The following is a 17,432-nucleotide window of genomic DNA, read 5'->3' on the forward strand; positions in this document are numbered from 1 at the left end:
CACAGGTGTCACCCCCTCCTAAGCATTCTGGGGATTAGCTCTGCCAGGCTGACTCCCCTTTCAGTGCTTACACTTTGCCACTCTCTCAGCCTGGCATTTGTTGTTGCCACTCTCTCAGCCAACCCTTTCTTGTTCCAGGAACTGCAGCATCCTCTTCACGACTTGGGCTTTCAGGTATTTCACTTTGGGGTTTCCCCTTCTGGGAGTGATCTCTATCAAAGTCTCTGCTCAGTAGCAGTCTCAGGCAGTCCTCCCATTCACTGCCCCAGGTGCCACTCCCTCAGTGGCTGGTAGGGGAACCTGGGCCTGCCCTCTACTCCGGGTTCCGGCTTAGAGACCTTCTAAAAAGCAGCCAAAGTGTTCTTTCCTCCTGCACCCTGTTGCCTGTCCCTGAACCTCTTCTTTACCTCCTGTTCTTCCCCACTCCTATGGGTTTGCCAGCCTTTCAACTCCCTCCTCTGAAAGAGTAACCATGCAGTACCTGTGTCAACTGCAGACTACCTCCCTACCGCCCGCTCTGCTTCTAAGTACCTGGCTTTATCTATATAAGCACATCTATTCCTACACAGCTGAGCTTCTCCTAATTAGGGCTTTTCTCTCAGGCTTAATTCTCCCAGTCTAACTGACTGATTGGGCCTGTCTGGCCTACCTCAGTTCGCTCAGAGCCACTGTGGGGAAGACACCCCATCACACAGATCTATGAGGGTCATTTAGGAATTGAGAAGTGCAAACAGTGAGCATGAAAGGTGATGTATTGGCTCTGGATCAATCACAGCATTGCTAATATGGTAGGAAACTGCCGCTGAGAGAGCCAGTTCCATGAAAACCTTATGAGAAAGTCGGCGCTGACTGATTTACCTGGAAATCAAAGGATTATTTAATAGTTACAGAATATAATTCTGTGTATCCAGAAATTTGCATACTGCACAGTACTAATAGTAAGTCTGTGTTAGCTGGCATGAAGGGAATCTTCCAGATGCAGTATTTAGTGAGAATGGGCCAGTTTCCCAGTGCAGATTTTAGGCAATTTGCCATCAATTGGGATTTTCATCACACAATATCAAGTCCAGATTACCCCAGTCGAATGGACTTGAAGAAAGACCTATTGAGACAGTAAAGAACCTTATGAAAAAAGACTTTTGACAGTGGAGGTGGTTTGAATAAAGCTTTAGTGGTTTTCAGAAGTACAACTCTGGAGTATAGTATCAGAGGGGTAGCCGTGCTGGTCTGGATCTGTAAAAGCATCAAAGAATCCTGTGGCACCTTATAGACCTAACAGATGTTTTGCAGCATGAGCTTTCGTGGGTGAATACCCACTTCGTCGGATGCAAGTGCTGTATGCAGGTGTCCGCTGATGCAAGAACTGATATCAGGGGACACCTGCACCAATGGATGGTTAGAGAACCAACAAGGGGAGGAAATGGAGGTGGATACACAGCACATCCTGATGGTGGAATTCCTAGTGCCAGGCCTAGACAGGAGACAGAGCAGCCTGGGAGGGGGGAAATCCTCTCCTGTCTGGGGAGATGCTCTGCCTGGGAACAGGGTGGGTCAGGTCAGACGATGGATGGTGCATGTTTCCTGCACTGTGGACCCCCTCAGGCAGTCTGGGGAGGTGGTAACCATCCCTGATCTCTCCTTACAGGTCCCTGCCTGGGGTGTCTCCATGGTGACACAGTGGCAGCTTTGTCGTGCATCATGGGGATCCTCCTCTTGGCGCCGTGTTCGCTCCCTGGTAAATATTTCTGAATCTCAATTATTTCCCTCCCTGTCCCCCATATACACTCTCCCCTGCAGGGCTAGGCTAGGGGGACATGAGGCCAAAAGACCCCTTTCCCCCAGAACTCAGTTCTGCAGAGTAAAAGGACCAGGAGGCTGTGGGTCAGGGATGACATTAGGGTGACCAGGGTGTGTCCTATCTCCGGGTGACAGGATTGTTGGATCTTGCAGCAAGTCACTCAGCTCTTGCTGCCACTGAGAGAGGCTCCCAGAGCCCCACGATATTGATCCCTTCCTGTCCTCCCATGGGACCCAAACGCACCATGATACTAGACCTGCCCCACAGGGGACCTAGATTCTCATGGTCTGCAAGGCTGAGATCTATGCAGGTGCCCACATCCCATTAGGATGAATGGGGGCTGCACTGTCACCAACCCCAAGCCTTCAGACAATATGACTCAGGCCTCAAAAATCAGGAGATTGGCTAAAAAAAATCATCAGATTTTAAAACCAAACCAAACCAAAACCACCCTTCAGGTTCTTATTTTCCTTGCTTTTTGAGCCTTCAGTCACATTTGGGTCACATTTTCAAGCTTTTCTCAGCAACCATTAGAGCTAGAAACTGACTTTTGTATTAAATGAAAGCTGAAATTCTCACAGGATCACATGCCTCCAAGAGCTGCGGCTTTATGAAAAACACATGGTAGCCCAAGACTTTGCAATGCTACTTTCAAAATATCCTTGCTGGCTTTGAAAATTTCACCTTTGTCCCCCCACACTTGTAGCAACAAGTGTCAGATGCTGCAGCTGGGCAGTAATTGCTGTATATGCTGGGACAGATAAACCTGGAGACCCTTCAAACACAGGTATTGTGCAGATGTAAATCACCTTCAGATGCTTAATTCCCCTCAGACACTGATCCCTAGGACAGTGACTCCTCATCTGAGCCAATTTCTGTTTTTGGTATTGAATGTACGGAAGGGACATACATGGGACCAAAGATCCATCAAAGACTCGATACCCTCAGGCCAGGCAGAAGCCCTCTGAGGTGTCCTCTCAGCAGCCATTGTGCATCTATGTGGATCTGAAACCGATTCATCAAAGAAGTTGCTCACAGTAGAAAGAGTTCGTAACTGGGTGCCACGAGGCTGTGCAGGGTGCTATTAACAGGCAGTTGGCGTCCAGCTGCGGCCATCCCTTGACAATAGAGTGTAGTAGATTGCAAGATAGGCATTTCTGGAGGAGTTTCCAGGGGACTGTGGGACAGCACTGGAGGACCAGATGTGGGCAGGGTCACCATCCATCATTTCCTGGCTTGTACTTAAGTACAGTGATCCTCCTTGGGTCTAGCCCAGAAGTGGCTTCATTTCAGCAGCAGGTGAAGCGACCTCTGTGTAGCAGTTAAAGCTTTCCTCTATGAGCCTGCAGGGTACAGTGCTCTATGGAAATACAAGACAATATTATTTAATTTTCCCAATTGTCAGGATGAGGGATTCCAGAAAGGCTTTGCACACAAGGGAATGAAGCTTTCCAGTCACAGCCCCCTATATCCAGTGGTAGCTGGGGAATCACATGGTGCTACCAAAGACACGATTTCCTGATACACACTCTCTCTGTCTCTCCCTGTAGCTGTGTTCTTTGATGTTCTGGCCCCCCGGGGCCAGGGGATCAGGCTGGCCTGTAGAACCACAGGCTGGTTCCCCAAAACCAAACTCCAGTGGGTTGGAAAGAACTGGAAGAACATGGTGATAGAGGTTGTGACCAACGTGACTCAAGACAGGGAGAACCTGTATTGTGTTGTGAGTCACGTCACTGTCACAGAAGGAGAAGACAATGGAGAGATCAGCTGCAGAGTGCGTGCAGAATGGCCTGCTGGAGACCGAATGACAATCTGCCATTCTCCTCTCAGGTGAGTCTCCCTGTGCAGAAGGGGTTACCATGGGAGTGGAGGGGACAGGGAGGGGCTGGGTCACTTGGGAAATGCACTTGGCTAGGGCCTGTTTTTGGTACCAAAACAGGAAATGTCCTTCTAACCTGTTCTGCGGGGCTGTTGGTGATGGAGGTTCTGTTATCTGGACAAACTTCCTTTCAGGAGCTGTGCTGAGTCTTGTGAAATGAACTTGATATCATTCTTTGAGGAGATGACATGTTTGGGTGATAAAGGTAACTGGGCTGACGTAATAGACTCAGGGTGTGTCTACAATAGAAATATTACAGGAGCAGCACTGTACTGTAAACACTTACTATCACAATGAAGGGGTTCTTCCAGGGCTCTATTAAATTTACCTCTTAGAGAGTGGAAGCTAGAATGACAGAAGAATTCTTTCATTGAGCTAGGGGTGTCTACACCAGTGCTTGGGTTGGCTTAAATCTAGCACAGGAGGCGTGAAATTTTTCACAGCCCTGAAAGATGCAACTAAGCCAATCTATCCTATAGTGTGGGCCAGGTCTCAGACTCTGACAGCGGTTTGAGTCAGTACCACATGAAACTCCAATAAAACACTAAAATTTTCTCCTAAGAATGAACAACTGTTAAAATTGAAGAACACAGACATGGCAGTCACCCGCCCGTCTGGTAACTAAGGTAAACTTCAATTTTCTTGGCCTTTTTCTGCACCATTACCCAGGTCCATGGATCTGTTTTTGCCCAGTAATCTCTCCCACTCAGACCCAGAGCCCAGAATCCAGGGAAATCTTTCCTTTTCTCTCTATGGATTTTCTGGCCACTCCTAGGTCCCAGTCAGTGCTGCTCCCAATATCCATCTCCCAGTAATGCTTTCCAGAGGAAAATCCTTCAGAGCCCAACACACAGACAGTCAAATCAATTCTCTCTGGATTTGGTGGAACTTTTTGAGGTTGGGCTTCATGTTTAAGACTTTTCTTATCTCCAGAAATGGACAGGTTGTGGTGGGCTGTGTCTGCATTGAGAGTGATGTTATCTGCAAAGAGACATCAGCTTTTCAAAAATGTTCTGTCAGTCTGAGCTGGGATAAGGGGGAAGTTTACAGGTGGGCCCCATCCTGCACTTCCTTCTCAGATGAGCATTTTGCCTGATTGAAGCTAAGAGTGATTCTGAATTATTTGGATGACATTCTCATGGGAATTATAACCACATAAGTCCAAGGATCAGTGCTGGGGCCAGTTCTGTTCAATATCTTCATTAACGATCTGGAGGATGGTGTGGACTACACCCTTAGCAAATTTGCAGATGACACTAAACTGGGAGGAGTGGTTGATACGCTGGAGGATAGGGATAGGATACAGAGGGACCTAGACAAATTAGAGGTTTGGGCCAAAAGAAATATGATGAGGTTCAACAAGGACAAGTGCAGAGTCCTGCACTTAGGACGGAAGAATCCCATGCACTGCTACAGACTAGGGACCGAATGGCTGGGCAGCAGTTCTGCAGAAAAGGACCTAGGGGTTACGGTGGACGAAAAGCTGAATATGAGTCAACAGTGTGCCCTTGTTGCCAAGAAGGCTAATGGCATGTTGGGTTGTATAAGTAGGGGCATTTCCAGCAGATCGAGGGATGTGATCATTCCCCTCTATTCAGCACTGGTGAGGCCTCATTTGGAGAACTGTGTCCAGTTTTGGGCCCCACACTACAAGAAGGATGTGGATAAATTGGAGAGAATCCAGTGGAGGGCAACAAAAATTATTAGGGGGCTGGAGCACATAACTTATGGGGAGAGGCTGAGGGAACTGGGATTGTTTAGTCTGCAGAAGAGAAGAATGAGGGGAGATTTGATAGCTGCTTTCAACTACCTGAAAGGGGGTTCCAAAGAGGATGGATCTAGACTGTTCTCAGTGGTAGAAGATGACAGAACAAGGAGTAATGGTCTCAAGTTGCAGAGGGGGAGGTTTAGGTTGGACATTAGGAAAACCTTTTTCACTAGTAGGGTGGTGAAGAACTGGAATGGGTTACCTAGGGAGGTGGTGGAATCTCCTTCCTTAGAGGTTTTTAAGGTCAGGCTTGACAAAGCCCTGGCTGGGATGATTTAGTTGGGTTTGGTCCTGCTTTGAGCAGGGGGTTGGACTAGATGACCTCCTGAGGTCCCTTCCAACCCTGAGATTCTATGATTCTATGAACATTTAGATGACACTGGCATTCACAAACCCTTGCTTGACTGCTGTGTAACCCTTCAGGCACATACATTTCCCTGTGCACCTAGGTTTCCACCATTAAAGTTCTCAAAGTGCCTAAACTTTGTCAGTTGGGCAGGCACTTGGCCACCTGCTTCCTTACATTGCCTAGCAGCTTGGCACCTAACTCATGCCCAAGCACCAATAGGATTCACAAACTAAGTGCTCTGCTGTCTAGCTTGCCTTTGGGGCCTGATCCAGTAGATGTGCTCATACAATGATGGTGCTACCCTTAAATATGCTTAAAGTTTAGCCCTTGGTTAAGTATCCTGCTGAACTGGGGCCTTGGTAAGGACATTAGTCTCCAAAGATACAATCAGATTGTAGGGAAGCAAATTATTTTATATATTATATTAGATCACTATATTTCCTTATTGCACTATACATTTTATAATGGGCTATCTTAGTCATGAAAATAATGTTTTCTATAGAAGCTAGTGGTGGGGATTGAGAATCAGGACTCAAGTTCAATTCCCTTCTTTGACACTGACTCATTGAATGAACATGTTTAAATATCTTAAACAGGATGTATAAACTGTGTATAATACAAACTTCACTGACGGAACATCCAGCTGAACTAATATTTTCAAACAACTTTGAGATGATCAGAAGAAAATTGCAATAAAATGCAAATTACTGCCAACACTGTCATACCCATCAGTCATAAATCACCATGATTACAGCTGTCTTTTATCACCCCCTTAATGATCATCACTCAGTATCATATTCATTGTTTTCCACCATCACCATAAACAGTATTAATCATAAATCAACACCACCACTGCCAGAGCTAACTTTTCACCACTGTCTTCATCATATTATCAAATGACATCACGATCCCATACATTTTACTCCTAGTCACCATCACTGTCACCACCACACCTGTGCTTTTACCCTGCCTCAATTTAGTGTTTCCTCAGATAAAACTCTCATTTAGGGCTGATTCTGATCTCACATCAGTGTAAATAAGGAGTCTTCTTTTTCAATGCTTAGCCGAATGGTCGGCTGTAGTGATCATTCACCATTTGGTCCATTACTGCGCGGCTGCAAGTGCTTGATGGCCCCCAAGAGTCTAACACAGGAACAGACTTGATGAACCCATATAATGGGAGTCTGCCTCTGGGACGCCTCCACCCCTTGGTTGGTGGAATTTTATCCCGGATGTCACAAGCCACCCGGAGAATGGCGTTCGCTGGAACATCTTGTAGCATTCTCGCAACATGTCTGAAAAGCATAAGGTGCCATCTGCGAACAATGGCCCCGATAGTCTGTAGACTGGAGTGCCCATAAACATCTGCATTAGAAATTAATTCATTCCATTTATGCCCAATATACAACATTGGCATTTTATATGGAAAGCCTCCAGCTTTGCCTGGTTTGAGCAGCAGTGTCCATGTTTCCCAGCCATACAACAGTACGGGGAGGATACAGCTCAAATAGATCCTGAACTTGGTTGTTGTGCTGATATGATGTTGATTCCATATTTGTTGTAATGCCAATCTGATGGAGAACCTCCGTGTGAGAGTTGGAGGAACTGGTGAGTATAGAACCCAGATAGCAAAAGCTGGAGACTCTCTTTCAACAGTTGTGTTATTCAAAGAGATTAGAGTTGCTTGTGGACCTGGATTTTGCAGCTTTGTCTATGACCATGAAACTTGGAGGCCAACCTTAGCTGACTACTGCTCCATTTACTGGTGTTCCTCGCGAAACCTGTTGGGGCGCCGTACTAGAAAAGCAACATCAGCAGCATAGTCAAGGTCTGAGAGTGAGAAATCACCAATCTTAATATCTATGGACCTGAGAGAATGCTGCATTATGAAATCCATTGCCTGACAAATGAGTGCAGGGGCCAAGATGCAGCCCTGCCTGACAACAGATACTGATATAAAAGGTGCTGATATCTGATTACCCAGAGGTACACAGGCAATGGTTCCATTATGCAGCTCTCTAATCAAGTCCAGCAGAGTGGTAGGGACACCTAACTCCTTTAAAGCATTCCATAGTATGACACGGTCAACTGAATCACTCCACATAAATCCATGACATTACACAAATGTGAAATTGGTATGAGATCTGAATCAGGTCCTAATATGAATGTGATTTTTGCCCAAGAAAATACTGTGTACAAACTTAGCACGGCTCTCAGGATTTGTTCTCAGTATTACAGCATGTATCTTCCTAGTTTGGTTGCTGTATTAACACAATGATTTCTTAATCCTGGAAGAAATTTGTTTTGTGTTACCTGTGTTATTGCGAGCCCTTCTCCAGTCTGAAATCAGAGTGAGAAATAATAGTATGATGTTCCAGACTGAAGAAGAATTAAAGGGTCATTTAAATGTGCAGCAGAAAGAAGTGTAGATATTAATATGCACAAAAATTCTCCCTAGAATGTACAAACAGACAGACATAGTATACCACTACTACATGTGAGCTTTTCTAAATGGCTGTGATTAGAATCTAAGATGAGTTGTGGTCTGCCTAAGAACTGCTTTATCTGTCTTGCACCTCAAGACAATGTCTCATTTTATGATGTAACCTACTCGTTTTTGTGTGTGGTATATTTTCAGCTTTTTCTTACATAAACCAAACTCTCTCGTGCTCCTTCTGACACCATACACATAATGAATCAGACTATCATACACTCTGTTAACAACAATTCAGACCTCACTATTATTATTTGTTTTGGTAGTTTGGGTGTGCCAAATGAGATAGGGACTAGGGCCCATAGCCCCAAAGGAAACTGGGCATTGCAATGCTCAGCATTGCAGCATCTGACTTTTATGCACTCCACCACACAATAGAATTCATAAAGCCAGAGTTAGGTGCCCAAGGTCCCTATTCATGGCATGGTGTAGCGTGTAATTAATCAATTTATTATAAGAAATGGATATAAAAACCTAATATCTGATAGGGAATTGGTAACAAAAATAGCAAAAGTTTTAAAGCTAAAATGTAAGAAACCTACGGGCTTAGGCTTGCAAAATATTTAGCTTAGCCAAATTAGGCCTTAGGCTATAGGATAAATTTGACATAGTATAAAGATAAATTGGCACAGGTAAGTTAATAATAAAATTGTTAAGCTTGTGTTTATGTTTGTATGGCAATGTTTTTTAAAATAACCACCGAGTTTGGATAATAATTTTATGAGAGTTTATCAGAAATGACTGCTGGTAGCTGTGGTGAAATGTTAGAGACTTCCTTAAGGTTACTATGTTACTATGGTGATAAGGAGACATAAACATTAAGAAGTTAAAAGAAGAACTATCCTATCAGGTGAAGAGTCTCCCGATAATATTGTGGTGACACTCCCAAAGATGGACAACCCTCATGTGTATGTAACTGACCTGACAGTTGGAGGGCATATGCATAACTTATTATGAATAGAACCCAGCAGATGGCTGGAGGTCATTATTTCCTGGAGGTTGTCATTTCCTGACCCTCAACAGAAGCTGGATACCTCCACTCATCTTCAGGATTCCATGTGAGTATGAAAGAATTGGAAATACTGGTGTTGGACACTTTGTTTTTTTCTAATCATTGTGATGTATGAGACAGTCATATTAATTGGAGGTTTCTATGTGAGAAGACTTTAAATAAAGGAACATCTGATTAAATGTGATAATTGTTTCTTGCATGCTCCTCAAACCTCCAACAATGATGCTACCCCACATGGTGGAGAGATAGGAGCCTAACATTGGGCTCCACAAAAGCCAGCGCATGGGGCAGGGTGCCACATAATTTAGCTAATGGGAAATGCTAAGCCCTGCCCTCTCAGGGAGTTCAGCACCTAAGTCTAGGCTGGAGGGAAGTCTCTATCTTCACTTGGGATTCTCAGCAATGAACTATGTTGTGGGGTCAGATGCTTAAGCTGTAGCTGATAAGAAAAGCACCAGTTAGCTCCACATAAAATTGCTGGGGAGGAAGACAACCTGCCTTGTAACCTTTAGTCCAGTGGTTACAGCACTCACCCAGGATGGAGGAGACCCAGTTCTCACCCTCTGCCTGAGGTGGAGCAAGGATTTGAACTTCGGTTTCCCACCTCTCATCTGAGTGCCAAAATCACTGGCTGAAGGTTATAAGGTGGGTCCAGAGCACAGGGCCGGTGCAACCATTTAGGCGACCTAGGAGGTCGCCTAGGGTGCTGGCATTTGGGGAGCACCATTGTCTTTGGCAGCGACCGCGGCGGCCGGATCTTCGGCCACCGCCAGCATTTAGGCAGAGGGAGCTGGGGAGAGGGGCACGGGGAGGGCCGCCTGCAGCAAGTAAGGGTGGGGAGCAGCACACAGGGGAACTCCCTGCCCCAGTTCACCCCTGCCCCGCTTCCTCCCTGAGCACGCCGTGGCCGCTTCCCTTCTCCCATCTCCCAGGCTTGCGGTGCCTAAGCTGATTAGTGCCGCAAGCCTGGGAGGCAGGAGAAGGGAAGCGGCCATGGCATGCTCGAGGAGGAGGTGGGGCAGGGGTGAGCTGGGTCGGGGTGGGGTGCTGCCGCAAGGGGGGTGCCTCAGGGCGGAGGGGGGGAGCTGCCACGGGGGGGGGGGGCCCAAGGTGAAAGTTTCGCCTAGGGTGCGAAACATCCTTGCACCGGCCCTGCCAGAGCACAGTTCCCAACTTTCAAACAGTAAATAAGCACTCCGACTTTCACAATAAGCCAAAAATCAAGCTAATCCCATTTCAAAACAATGTCAAAACAAGCCAATCCCTAAGAACCCCAATGCTCTATGTGACTAGATCCCCCCGGTGTGCAGCCTGGGACTATGGTGGGTCTGCTGTGCACCTCTGACTCTCTTCCCCACTTGCCCCTGCTTGCCCCTTGTCCCTGCTTGCCGGGAGCTAATAAAAAAAGAAAGACAATAACAAGCAACAAGCTACAAGCCAAACAAGCTACAAGCCAAAAACTAGCCAACAAGCAACTCATAAGACAATTAAGCCAAAAATAAGTCCAATTTCTGTGGGTTTTTTCATAGGTTTGGCATGTATGGTCCAGAGATGTGGCTAAATAACATTCAGTGATGTGTGGTGTCAAGGCTGAATCCCAGCTCTGTCACTCTGAGTGCAGAAGGTGGAGGCCCGCAAGGATTTTAAAAAATAATACTGGCCACTCCAGGCTTGTATTAAACTCCCGAGGTTACAGCTTCTGTCTGACCTTGGCTTGGTGTAGCAGGGTGGACCCCTGCTCCTGCCCTGAAGGGGTTAAAAACAGCCCTGGGAAGGGGCTGTGGCTGGAGAAAGCAGCCTTTAGGCTGGGCTGAGTGGGGAAGTGGCTACAACTGGGGCCATGCCCCAAACTGAGCCACAGGGCCTTATAAGAAGGCCAGGGAAGCCAGAAGCCAAGACAGTCTCTCTCTAGCTATAGAGGGAGATGGGCGTGGATGCAGGGAGCTAGAGACCAGGTACCTGAGTGGAGCAGGGCTGGGGAAAGGCAGAGGAGCTGGGGAGCTCCAGTCTGGAAAGCCCCAGGCTGCGGCCTAGCAGAGGGCTAACAAGTACTGGGGGTTGCAGAGGCAGCCCAGGGTAGGCCAAGGCAGCAGGTCCAAACTCTCCTTGCCAGTGATGAATAGGCTGATACTGCAGTCTGCCCCAGGACGTGGGGCTAGACAATGACTGGCAGTAGCCTTATACTGAGGCAAGGTGGGGATAGAGGGTGGGGGTTCCCTGGGGAGGGGAAACCCTGAGAGAAAGGGGTTACTGCCAGGGGGCAACACCCCATGTAAAAGGGCACCGGGTTCAGGGAGGGACACAGGGGCCAGAGGACAGGCGGATCACTGGCCTGTAGAGGGCGCTCCAAGGCTGGAACAAGTTAATTCCCTGGAGTCACCAGCAGGAGGCGCCGCAGGGGTGAGTCCAACCCATTACACTTGGTAAACACTGTCATCACCAAAATGCAAAAAACAAATGAACAAACAAAAGCAACCCTTTGAACCCAGGAAGGAGCATTTGGGACTCCCTCCATGTGGGGTACCCTCAAGCCCTTTCACTACCCCCGCACCACTATCAGGGAAAAGCTGAGAAAGAAAACAAAGGAAATTAGCTATGGCTACCAGCTAATCAAACAACATGCACAAACCTCTTAGGTCACCAAAAATCTAATCTTATTCTTAAAAAGGGTAATTTTTATTAAAAACAAAAAGGAAAAATTTACATCTGGAACTTAGGCTTTTTGCTAGATCTTTGGGGTGGAAAAAAAACAAAATTTAAGCACCCAAAATAGCTTTCTTGGGGGTTCAGCTTAAAGGTTACAAGCAAACAAAAGCATCTGGGGTTATCACAGAGGAGATCCACAAGCCAAAATAAAGAAAATAAACCTAATTGCGTCTAGCTAAACATCCCTAATTTACTTACATATTTAGAGGGTTCCAAATAAGTAATTCTGGGTATGATCTGATGAATTTTCATACCTGGTTCAAGCCTGACACAGCAGCCCTGCTTACAGCATTGTTGCTCTGTCCCTGCAGCCCAGAGAACAACAGATAAAGGGAAAGTTTCTTTCCAATTTAAAAAAAATTTCTACCTTCCCATTGGTGCTTTTGGTCAGGTGACTACTTTTTACCTGGGGGACTTTTTAACCCTTTACAGGTAAAGCAAGTAAATAACAGCTACCAAGAGGGATATTACAGCTAACTGACTGGCTGGGTGTCCATCAAAGGGAGCTATCTCCCCCTTTATTTATCACATGTGGTAGGAGGGTGGTGATGAGGAGAAATGAAGGGCTCTGTTTGCATACTACTATCCAATTTCTGAGCAGGCTCCTCAGGGAGATGTTCCCAATGTGCGCAATAAAGCAGCTTGAAGGATACTATAATCTGTGCTCATTACCAACAGATGCCATGGCTACTGCAGAAGGCAGGAAGTATGGATGCCAAGTCATGTCCCCTTTCTCCTGGCCACATCTCTCTTGTACTGGGCCAGAAGAAGGTTATATAGGGGCAGATATTGGGGCTGTACATCACACAAAGATTCCCTAGTGAAAAAGGAATCCCCTAGTGCTCAGATCAAACTTTTTGGGGAAGTTTGAGTAGTCAGAACCAGGGACAGCGCCAGGGTTTTTGGGGCCCTAGGTGCAGGGCCAGCTCTACCCATTTCGCCGGTCCCGCGGCTCCGGTGGACCTCCCGCAGACGTGCCTGTGGGAGGTCCACCGGAGCTGCGGGACCAGCGGACCCTCCGCAGGCATGCCTGCAGGAGGTCCACCGGAGCTGCCTGCCGCCCCTCCCAAATCCTAGCGCCCTAGACGACTGCCTAGGTTGCCTAAATGGAAGCGCTGGCCCTGATCAGAACAGTGTGAAGCAGCTGCAGTGTGGCTAAGAATCTGAAAAAAAGATACAATTTTATCTACTATAAGTGTTTTTCCAAATTACTAACAAACACCATATCGTATCATAAAAATAACACCATTGGAAAGTTATGCTAGCCTCCTACATGCACTCAAAGATAAAATGAACAGAAGAGGAGGCAAGCTATTATTGAACGTCTATACTGTACAGTGATTCTGGAAATCAGTCCTTCAATTTTAGACCAGAGAGAAAATAAGGACAAATATTTTAGGGTGATGAATCAACTTGGTGTGAGAGAAAGTTATCACAGTTCTGTTATGAGGTTAAAAAATCTGAGTAATTTGCTTTTCTTGGAATGAGTAAAGGCAATAAAACAAGGAAATATCTGTTTTCGCTTACAAATAGTCTTCTGAAGGATAGCAGCAGGTGAGAAATCAAAGAATTTGGTTCAGAGTTGGTCTTCAAAAGAACAGTGTGATTTGAATTAGAAATTGGGTGAACAGGTATTACCTTACCTCACTGAAGGAGCTGTCCCTAAAGACCTCCCCAGTCACCAGTTGCCAGTTTTCTCATTCATCCCCTTTCTTACACAGCACACCTGATCCATCACCCAGATTCAATAATAGCTCAGAATCTTGCATTTGAAAATTAAATAAATTGAAGACCCTGTGCTCTCACAAAACTGGAGATCTAGCCCATAACCTGTAAACCTGTAAACCACTGGCTCGTGTTTACAAATGCCCTTCTCCCAGCCATCCATTACCACAGATATCTTATCAAAAATGGCTTAAACCCTCAGTTTGTTGAAGGACTATTAGGATACCTCCAAAATACAAGTAATTTGTGCTCAATCAGATTGACACTAAACTCAAAAGTTAAAGCAAACCTACCACTCTCATTCTGAAGCAGATCTGAAAAAGATTAAAATAACACAAGTGTTGCAATTTGCAATATGTGCTGTATCATCCTAGTTTAAAGTAGTGGACAGATTCCTTGCACTGCTGTACTTCCTTAGACGCTTAGAGTATGTCTACACACCAGCTTGGAGGTGTGATTCTCAGCTTAGCGGATATACACATCATAACAGTTCTGCTTGAGGTTATGTGATGGCAGCAGTCAAAAGCAGTGGGTTGGGATATCTGCTAAAGTACGTATACAGGGGTTGGTCAGCATGGAACTTGGGTGGCTGTCACTTCTCTCACTCAGTCCATACTGCTATTTTTATCACACTATCTCAAACAAGAAAAATAACTAGATACATGAATCACCTTGCTGGGTTTTGTGAGTTTTTCTTCTTGAACAATTTTAAGAGAGAGAGCCATCCAAAGGGGGGAGGATTTTTTTAAGAGCAAGTGAGATAAATATATTGATGGTTTACAGTTTCATTAAAGAGCCCACTTCCTACATGAGTGAAAATGGTCACAAACCAATCTGGAATTACTCATTTTCTCCTGGAGAACAGAAATGTTAGAATCAAATCATCCATGTTATAGAATTCAACTGAAAGTGACTAACACCACTTTTCTGGAGAGTGTGACTAGAGCTACTGAGGAGTCAAAAATGAGGTTTGAGAAGACCAAAGCTCAGATTTAACTTGATATAAATTGCTGTGCAGCACTATGAAATCCAACTCTAAGGCAAATGTTTGAGGCATGACACAGGACAAAGTGCATTTATGATCTGACCTGGGGTGTGAGGAATTATATATAATATCTTAGTAATGAAAAGATAGCCCTGAAAACAGAAACTAACTAGACCTTTATACTTCATCCATTGTTATATCATCTCTTAGAATGAAAATGAGGGGACTAAAACAGAGACAGGGAGAGAGAACATTGAATGTAGATAGAAAGATGAATGGGGAGAGATTGAGAAAACATTGGAATGTAAGAAAAAATATAAAGATGTTTTGTAGAAATTAAAAGACATAAAATGGAAAGGTTGATTCAGAGTCTAAGATCACATTCCCTTTGGTTGTTGCACATCTAGGATTTAAGTGTTCAACAGTATCCACTAATTTTCCATGTGTGATTAGATACCTCTTGTGTCCAGAGAACCTAAATCAGCTAGTGACTTAATTTAGAGTTGTGGGTGCTCAGCAGCTTTTGAAAATCAGGATTATGCTCTCTAAAGTTGCAGAAACTAAATGAATGATAAGTATTAAAAAAAGTGATCATCAGTCATTAAAAGATATTTCTGAGCTAAGGGAGGAGGAAGCAAAAAGAGAAAATTGAAGATTTTTTTTATTATGAAAGTTCTCTTATTTTTCTATTTATTTATTATTTTTTAATTCATTTCATTTCATTTTATTTGTGTGTAACCACCAGAATCCCATAAAAACTTACCATCTTTTTCCTGAAAGTTTTCTGAAAAAACAAATCAATATTTGAGCATTCACAAAAGATGCCAAACTCTCCCTTGGAGAAGCATAAATAGCTCATATGGAAATTAGAACAGATGCAGGCAGGGTCAGTCAGAAAAGAATTTTTCTTTTCTTCAAAAATGCACACAGTATTTAACTGTTGTTCTCAGATAAAGATCCTGCTACATATACCCCCCAAACCATCTCTAACCAGGGCCGTGCAGACTCTTAATGGGGAGCATAATCCCTACTCCCCTCTAGGACCCCTGTGGCTGTTCAGAAGTGAGTTGGGTGGGGATGTGACCAAATGCTTTTCCACATCAGCCAATAGAGCTGGGTGGGCAGGAATTTGAGAACTCCTGAACTCTCTGAATGGGCAGCAAACATGCTGCCCCATCATGGATGCCCCAGGACAAATGCTGGGTTTGCAACACCTCATACTTTTAAATATATGGCCCTTTGTGTTTTATGCCTACATTTTTTAATGTTAACTATGAAAACCAAGTGAGGAAACATATATGAAAATCAGTGTCATGAACATTCCTTATGGGTTGTATAAACACTCCAGAAGTCATTGAATAAAATAACAGATAAACTGAAGAATTTCATTTCTGTACACTCAGGAATTTTTTTCCTTGTCTTCAGCATAAAGAAACAAGAACAATGGTATTAGCATAACCATTATTTCCTTTTCAAATCCAGAGGAACTAATAATATATTTCACTTCCCTAGGTCCTAGACAACTTCAAGAAACAAGAGTTTACTTCTCTTCTCTTCTTACCTTTCTAATTTGTGCGGTAGCAGATTGGACAGTAAATACCTTAGCACTGAATATCTGTTTCCCCTCTATCTATCCTTTCTTTCATTCTTCCCTTTCTGTCCCAGAAAGAAGCTGAGCTTTTTTGTAGAAGACAATACAAAATGGAGATCACTGGAGGGGGCTTTTGCCAGACACTTGTGAGTTAGACCCTTAAACAAATGGTTAGAATCATAGATGATTAGGGTTAGAAGAGACATCAGGAGGTCATCTAGTCCAACCCTCTGCTTGAAGCGGGACCAACCCCAAGTAAATCATCTCAGCCAGGGCTTTGTCAGGGTTGTAAGGTCACTGCTTCAGAAACAGGCTACTCAGGGAGAACAGGGATTTTAAAAGGAACAGGAGGAGCTAGCGAACAAAAGTAACAAATGGGAGTTTGGTGAGCGAGTTTAGAGGGGAGCCAGATGCATCTAACATTCTCTAAACTTAGACCAACAAACAAAAAAGCATGAAGAAGCTGCAGTGTCGCTAAGAATCTGAAACAAAGCTTTTTTTCTTTTTAAATTTAAAGAATGACTATTCCACAACAGTGTACTGCATTTCAAATAAATATAAGTTTTATTTCTCAAATTCATTTCCCAAATTGCTAAGGACAAAGGCAATTTTTGAAAGACTGTGAGACGGGTACATTGTCAGTAGGCAGTACTATTAAATGATCTCTATATTAAAAACCAGCAATCAATGAAGTGGCAAAAATTTGCAGATGATACAAAACTTCAAGATACTCAAGTGCCAAAACAGACTTTAAAGAGTTGCAAAGGGATCTTACAAAATTGGGTGATGAAGCAGATGAAATTCAATGCTGACAAATGCAAAGTAATGCATGTTGGAAAAACATACTCCCAACTATACATATAAAAGTATGGAGTCTAAATTAGCTGCTACCATGCAAAAACAAATAAACAAAATGGTACTGGAATCATTGTGTATAGATCCCTCAAAACATTCAGTTAGTGTGCAACAGCCATTACTGGGGGGGGGGGGAGCACAAAAAAAGCAACAAAAATAATCAGGGGAATCAGGGGTCTGGAACAACTTTATATAAGAAAAGATTTACAATACTGAGACTTTCCAACTTGGAAAGAGAAAACTAAAGTGGGAATACAATAGAGATCTATG

This window comes from Mauremys mutica, chromosome 15 (assembly GCF_020497125.1).
Source record: "Mauremys mutica isolate MM-2020 ecotype Southern chromosome 15, ASM2049712v1, whole genome shotgun sequence".
NCBI classification, from domain to species: Eukaryota; Metazoa; Chordata; order Testudines; family Geoemydidae; genus Mauremys; species Mauremys mutica.